The following is a 7,114-nucleotide window of genomic DNA, read 5'->3' as shown; positions in this document are numbered from 1 at the left end:
CTTGCTTGTATCGCCATCACGGCCTGGAAATCACAGTCCTTCGCAAGTTCTTTCATTTGTTTATTGGCAACATGTTGCCAATAAATGCCTGCAGAAGATGCTGTTTTTAGGCTGATCAAAAACTTCTATGAGGGCGTTCATGGGTGTCTGGCAGTCATTAATGTTAGAACTTTGAATATTGCCGGAGACAATTGAGTTTTAACTCGTCCATTAGCTGTGCATTGCCAACAGCCTTGAGGAATATAGTGAACGACCTTTTCCGGTGTTGCCACATGTCTACAACATCCATTTTCGTGCGGTTCAAATACAGACATTTGGGTTTCAAGTATTTCTCTACTCTCAGTAAAATAAATTAATGAAATGTACTGAAAAAGTCCAAGTCTGAGGATGCTTTAAAGAAGCCTTATTTTACTGAGAACTATGCAGGAACGAGCCACTACGACTACTGCAATTGATTTAATGAAAGAAAGAAAGCTCAAAGGAAGTTAATCACTTCCAGAGAGCATAAGCAGAAGTTAGAGTTCTTTTTTTCAGCACACATATATATATATATATATATATATATATATATATATATATATATATATATATATATATATAAAAGAATAACAGTATAGTTACATTCCAATATCCAAATATTTATTTTTCATGCTTTCTATCAAACAAAGCAAAGAATTTATAATTTTTCTGAACAGTATATGCACGAAAAGAGCCGGTATAAAACGTGATTTAAAAATAAAATGGTTTTAAACTTCGAACTTTACAGGTAAATTTCTAAAAAACACTCTTTTTTTTGTTTTAAATTTGAATATATTATTTATTGATCTTTTATCTTCAATTTGTGATATATAAAACTTTGGTGACTAAATTAATACTTTTTAATAGACATTTCAAAATTGGGGAGGGGGGGGTGAATTAATCCGACCCCTGTCTTTCCAAGCTTATAACTACTCGAAAAAATGTAATTCAAACCCTAATTTCTTTTTTTTTCAATTAAAGGAGCAAGGATCAAGGTTTCATTAAAAAAAAAAGAATAAAAAAAAAAACAAAAAAAAAACACACAAACCGTGATTTAAAAAAAAAAAGGTTTTAAACTTCGGAATTTACGGGTACATTTCTAAAAAAACACTACATTTTTTTTTTGTTTTAAATTTGAATATATTATTTATTGATCTTTTATCTTCAATTTGTGATATATAAAACTATGGTGAGTAAATTAATTATTTACTTTTTAATAGACATTTTAAAATGGGGGGGGGACGTGAATTAAAAAAAACCCGTTTGTCTAAAATATTATATTCAGTTTATTGGAAAGAGCATAAAATTTCACATTGACCCTGAAAATATTGTAAAAATAGAATCAATAGATTTCTAAAGTTTAAAAGTTGAAAAATACTGAACTCGTAAAATTCAATTAATTTCATTACTGTTTTTTTTTTTTAAATAAAAAAAATAATATTTCTATTACTTTTTATACAACTTTAATAGTTTATTTTGGAAGTATAATCCATAAAGAAAATAAACAACCCACTTTTAAAAAGAAATTACGAGTTTTTTATATTTTATTCGCAGTTTTGTGTTAGGGGTGTCAAAAATTCCTACAAAAATTCTGATACACCTAGTGTAGCGAATCATTATTTCGAAAGCAGATTCAAAGGGAAATAACTCAATTGAAATTTGTTAAAGTTTTTAAAGAGATGCTAGATTGGGGAAACACCGATTCACCCATGCAATCAAATGGTGGGATGTTCACTGCGTGCTGCATCCTAAAGTCATGTAAATTCTACAGGGACTAATTTTTGTTTTTTCATGCATGAGTACAGTAAAAAAGGCTGGGACCATTGTAATTTTGATTATAAATAAAGCACACGGGAAAAATGAAATTGTTTTAGTGAAACACCAGCCTCTTAATTCCATCAAAAATATGTAAGAATTATTTACCAGGAAATATGCATGCTAATGATTCTTGCCAATGGATGAATACCTTACCAAGAGATTTCTACTTACACAAGTAGTGATGAATTACTTTCTTTTTTATCAAGACATATGCATTTATACATAGCTGTCTACATCAAAACATTTCTAAGCCTGCTCTATAGAAAATTATAATGGATTTTAATTTCATATTGATGTGCATTAACCTTCCTTATTTTGTAATGAATTACCAGACAAAATAGAATTAATACTCCACACTACTAATAAAAAAATTATTGTGTTAAATAAAACTATTTTTTAATATATATATATATATATATATATATATATATATATATATATATATATATATATATATATATATATATGTGGATTTTTTTAACAATCAATTTTAATACCTTTTAAATGGTATTATATTGATTATTGTACCAATATTAACCTCGGTTTAGCTCGATGAGAATTCAGAGCAATATAATTTATACAATCAGAAAAAACAACACCTTTTTTTTTTTTTTTTTTTTTTTTTTTTTAAAAAAAAAAAGGTGTTGTTTTTTCTGATTGTATAAATTATATATATATATATATATATATATATATATATATATATATATATATATATATATATATATTTAGTAGAAATGGTAATTAATAAAAACCTGAAGAGAGTGCTCAATACTGTTGTAGAGCAAATATGCGTTTTCTTTTTCATCTGCCAAAAAACGGCCGGGTAGCTGAAACAATAATGTAATTTAACAGAAAAATATGATAATAAAAAAATAAAACGTATATATATATATATATATATATATATATATATATATATATATATATATATTTTTTTATTGCTACTTTAGCACATAATTCATTTAAATATTGTCTTGGATTTTTGATCAGCTTTTATTTAATCTAATTAATATTATTATTATTAATAAATAATAATCATGAACAAAGCTTCTTTCTTAGAACTGCACGCCTGTGGAACTCTGTTCCGTCTGCCTGCTTCCCTCCGGACTACAACTTGGATGTCTTCAAGTCCAATGTTAACAAATTCCTAATGAATCGCCCCCTTAAGTAAACACTTCAACAAATCTCCTCACTAACGTAATGTACTTGCAATAACCCTTATCCCTGAGTGGCTTCCGGGCCTTGATAAGTGGTGATCACTGTGTAAAAAAAAAAAAAAAATTCCTTATTACAAAAATATAATTAAGCGGCATGGAACAATTTCTCCCCGGATATATTTTGATGCATATCTTAACAATATATATATTAATCGCTCAAGACACGGTATGAAGCCACTTTATGCAAGGAGCTAACAAGAAGTAACTATGATGATTGCAAAAAAAGAGTTGTCCGCTGTATGTAAAATCAGGAACAAACAATAGGAATGTAACGTGTTGGCTCAAAACAATTTAGTTTCAACAAATTGAGTGTTGAGCAGTTCAGTGGAATTCAATGGAATTCAATGGAATCACTTTGTATCAGATATGAAAAGTCTTAGTTCTTAATAAGAAGGGCACAGTTTCCGGTGAAGACAGCTACACCTCAAAGTTCAAGCTTCCGTAAAAAAGACGAAGGAAAACCCACTCCTCACAAATTCGTTAGTTCGTTACAGAAACAATCGTCTCAAAACTCCACTGATATTTGCACTCAATAACAACACTGCCTCATAGTTTGCTACACACCATCCGCCAAGTGGTCTTTCACCACCACCTTTATGCCAACAAGCGTCAACCAATTTGCATACGGTCAAGTTCACCTCTCACCTCACCAATCCTCGCAGCTACAAGATCACATTTCCCATAAGACTGACTCACCGTAATGGCAGTGTTTCTTCCTTCGGATCAATTACTGCCATGCACGCCAGACACAAACGAACCCTTTTACATCAAGAGCTAAGGTTAGTCTCACTTTCATATCCACACCTACTGGCCTTAGTTTTGAAAAGGCTATAGGTAGGAGGAAAATTGTCAATATGAAGATAGTCCAACAAACTTGCAGTTCTTGGAGTAGGAAGCTGTATTACAATCAGGTATTGAAGCAGTAAATTGATGAAGATTACTAAGCTAACAAGTCAAATGAGCTGGAACACAGGAATAGACTAGACAATTTTTAAGAACACATGTCATAGAGTATTTATAAAAAAAAGTCTGAGACTAGCAAAATCACGACTGTGAGAGAAAGTTTGCAGAGAAGAAAGGATGGGACCAATCAAATCACAGATACATTTAAATCAATATTCTCATCTAGATTGTTGTTTTCACAATGTTTCGGCCAATGTACTCTCAGATTTTCTGGTTCATCACTTTCGAATTTGAGAATCTTTTATGTCAAATTCAAAAATCCATACAGAATTTCGAACTAAACCTTTTATTTAATCCACAGAAGTAGATTGTTCTCGTTCTGTAAACTACGACCATATAGAAGTGTTAACTATTATGCTATTCTTAATTATTATTGCCTGTATTAAGGATTGTACCTTCAACCGCCAGAAATCTTAAATGTTGAATTGATTAATGGTTCAGTTCGAAATTCCATATAGGTTTCCAAATTCAACATAAAGATTCCCAAGTTTGAAAAGATGCATCTGAAGAAGGTCAAGGATAATGTCAAATACAAAACATTGTAAAAATAACAACCAAGATGATGTAGGGGGGACAAGGGAGGATGACACCAGTTGCTAAGGATATCAGTAGGGATATTTATCCCTTTGGGCAAAGAGACCCAGAATACTGGATGAGAGAGAAGGGTGTTCACCATGCCGAACAGGATCCCACATGGTTGAAATTTTAGTGAAGAGTCAGGGATTCTCATCAGATAGGTTAATTATGTCATCCTTAAAATCTATATGAATACATGCTTATATATAAAAAAGCACTTTGTGTGTCTGTGTGTCTGAGTTCGTTCCCTATGAACTCTAAAACTGCTGAGTCAGTTTTTAAAAAATTTACACAAATGTACTTCATGAGTTTGGGAGTATTTTTACATAAGTTTTATATTGGAATGCTTCCAATAAGTATCAAAGATTATTAATAATAATAATAAAAAAATCTGATTAAAGAAAGAACAGTCCAATTTTGACCAAAGTTATTAAAGAACAGTCCAATTTTGACCAAAATTAGCACCTTTATACAGCCTAACATCACAAGTTCATTTGATAAGTTTTATCACCGCACAAGCAGAAGAGCTCACAGTATAAAATCAACAGTAGGTTCTTTGATAAGACAGAGGCGTGTTCGAAATGAATGTTCCTGCTTAGAGCACAATTGAACCATGACACTTGACTTTTGAATTTTAAACTGTAATTCAAATCATTATATAAAAAAATAATTTCATAAAATCAACAGTATGCTCTCTACAGTGCAATGTAGACTACAATGTATTGTGGACTAAGTCACTGCAAGAAGGCATGTGAAGTTTCCTCCCGATTGCCACTTAGAGCAGGCAATGAATCGATTTGATTGAAAAATGGTTGATTTCAATGATAATAAAAGTATTAAAAATATGGAGCATTTATTGATCTTCATTCAATCCCGGGTAACGTCGGGTCTCTCTGCTAGTAGCATAAAAAGACTGATGCAATATCAAGTGAATACGTTTGCCTTGTCTTCTGATTTTGATTTGCAGGTTAACATTGACATGGACACAGGGTTATCGGTTCAGTGTGTACAGTCAATGTCATCTCGATCCTACCGTGTACAGAAAACGGACATGACGTCACATGGTTGGAAGGAAGAAGGGTAATGAGGGTAGGCAGTCACTTGGAAGCTTATGAGGCAAACTATGTTTGTTTTTTTGGTTTTTTTTTTTGCTAAGCGCAAAGTGTTGTATCTGTTCTTATACTACACTTCACTTTTTCTGTCCTCGGTCAGTGTGGGAGAAATTCTTCTAGACTGAGACAATTTAAATTTTTGTTCCTATATAGAGTACCCCTTTTTGGGGGGAGCTGGATTTTCTCCACATCAAAACCCGACTTTGTGTCTAACTCTGCCCTCGTGAGGAGGCAAGTAAATAGGAGCACAGTGTGTGGAGAATGTCTGAATATCGATGATAAGTTAATAAGCAAAGGACCTAAAATTGTAGTCAGGAATATGTCCTCCCACCACTGGCAGGAGAGAAGGCCATGCCAACATCCTAATAAAAGGTTCTTTCTTCAAATTGATGATTTCTTTGTTTTCTAGTGCTGTTATAAAACATTAATTACAGGTGCCCTGGTCACGGAGGAGTGGACAACATGAGAGTGGATCAGACTGTGAAGTTATGCCTTCGATTTGCATTTGATAACAAGGTATGTAAAGAAGTTGTATATTCTAATTGATTGTAATTTGCGAGACATTCTGACCTCCCCTGAGAGGAGAGGTAGCATAACACAAGCTAATCTAGTCTTCATCTTCAAAAATTATTTTTATTCTTCAAAAAAAAAAAAATTACATGTCAAAATATGCAACTTTTTGTGGTCAATTTTAACTAGTGGGACCTGTGGAAATTCCACAGGGACTCATTCATATGTACTATATTGATGTTGGCATTCTATAGATATTTAGTGTAAATGGAGACGCCCTGATATTATTGTAGCTTTTTTGTTAAAACTGCAAAAGTATTTATCTAAGCTAGCACGAACACAGACAAAGCCTAGTCGTAAAGTACGCTTAAATATGATATTTTAATTCTTGCAGATTTCGTATATATTATTATAGAGTTCATGTTCTATCGATTTTTATATATTACAAAGTCATGATTTCAAAAATATATCTATAGTACTTGGGTTCATCAGCTTGAATCGAAACTGAATCCCAAACTTATGAATATATATAACTTGAATTCCTTCTGGTATAATCGAAACCAAAACTTATGAAGAATTCTTGATAAAATTATAAAAAAAAAAAAAAGATTATTGGAGTGCCATTAGCTATAATCGAAACTGAAACCAAAACTTATGAGGAATTCTTGGTAGAATTATTTATAAAAGAAATAATTACTTAAGTGTCATCAGCTATAATTGAAACTAAAATTAAAATTATGAAGAATTCTAAGTAAAATTATTTATAAAAAAATTAAATGACTTGAGTACCATCAGCTATAATTGAAACCAAAACCAAAACTTATGAAGAATTCTTGGTAAAATTATTATTACAAGAAATGGAAGTCAATAACAACTAAACGACCCGGATGTAAGCAT

Source organism: Euprymna scolopes, chromosome 19 (genome assembly GCF_053919585.1).
Source record: "Euprymna scolopes isolate OS-2025 chromosome 19, ASM5391958v1, whole genome shotgun sequence".
NCBI lineage: Eukaryota > Metazoa > Mollusca > Cephalopoda > Sepiida > Sepiolidae > Euprymna > Euprymna scolopes.
This window is presented reverse-complemented; position numbering follows the sequence as displayed.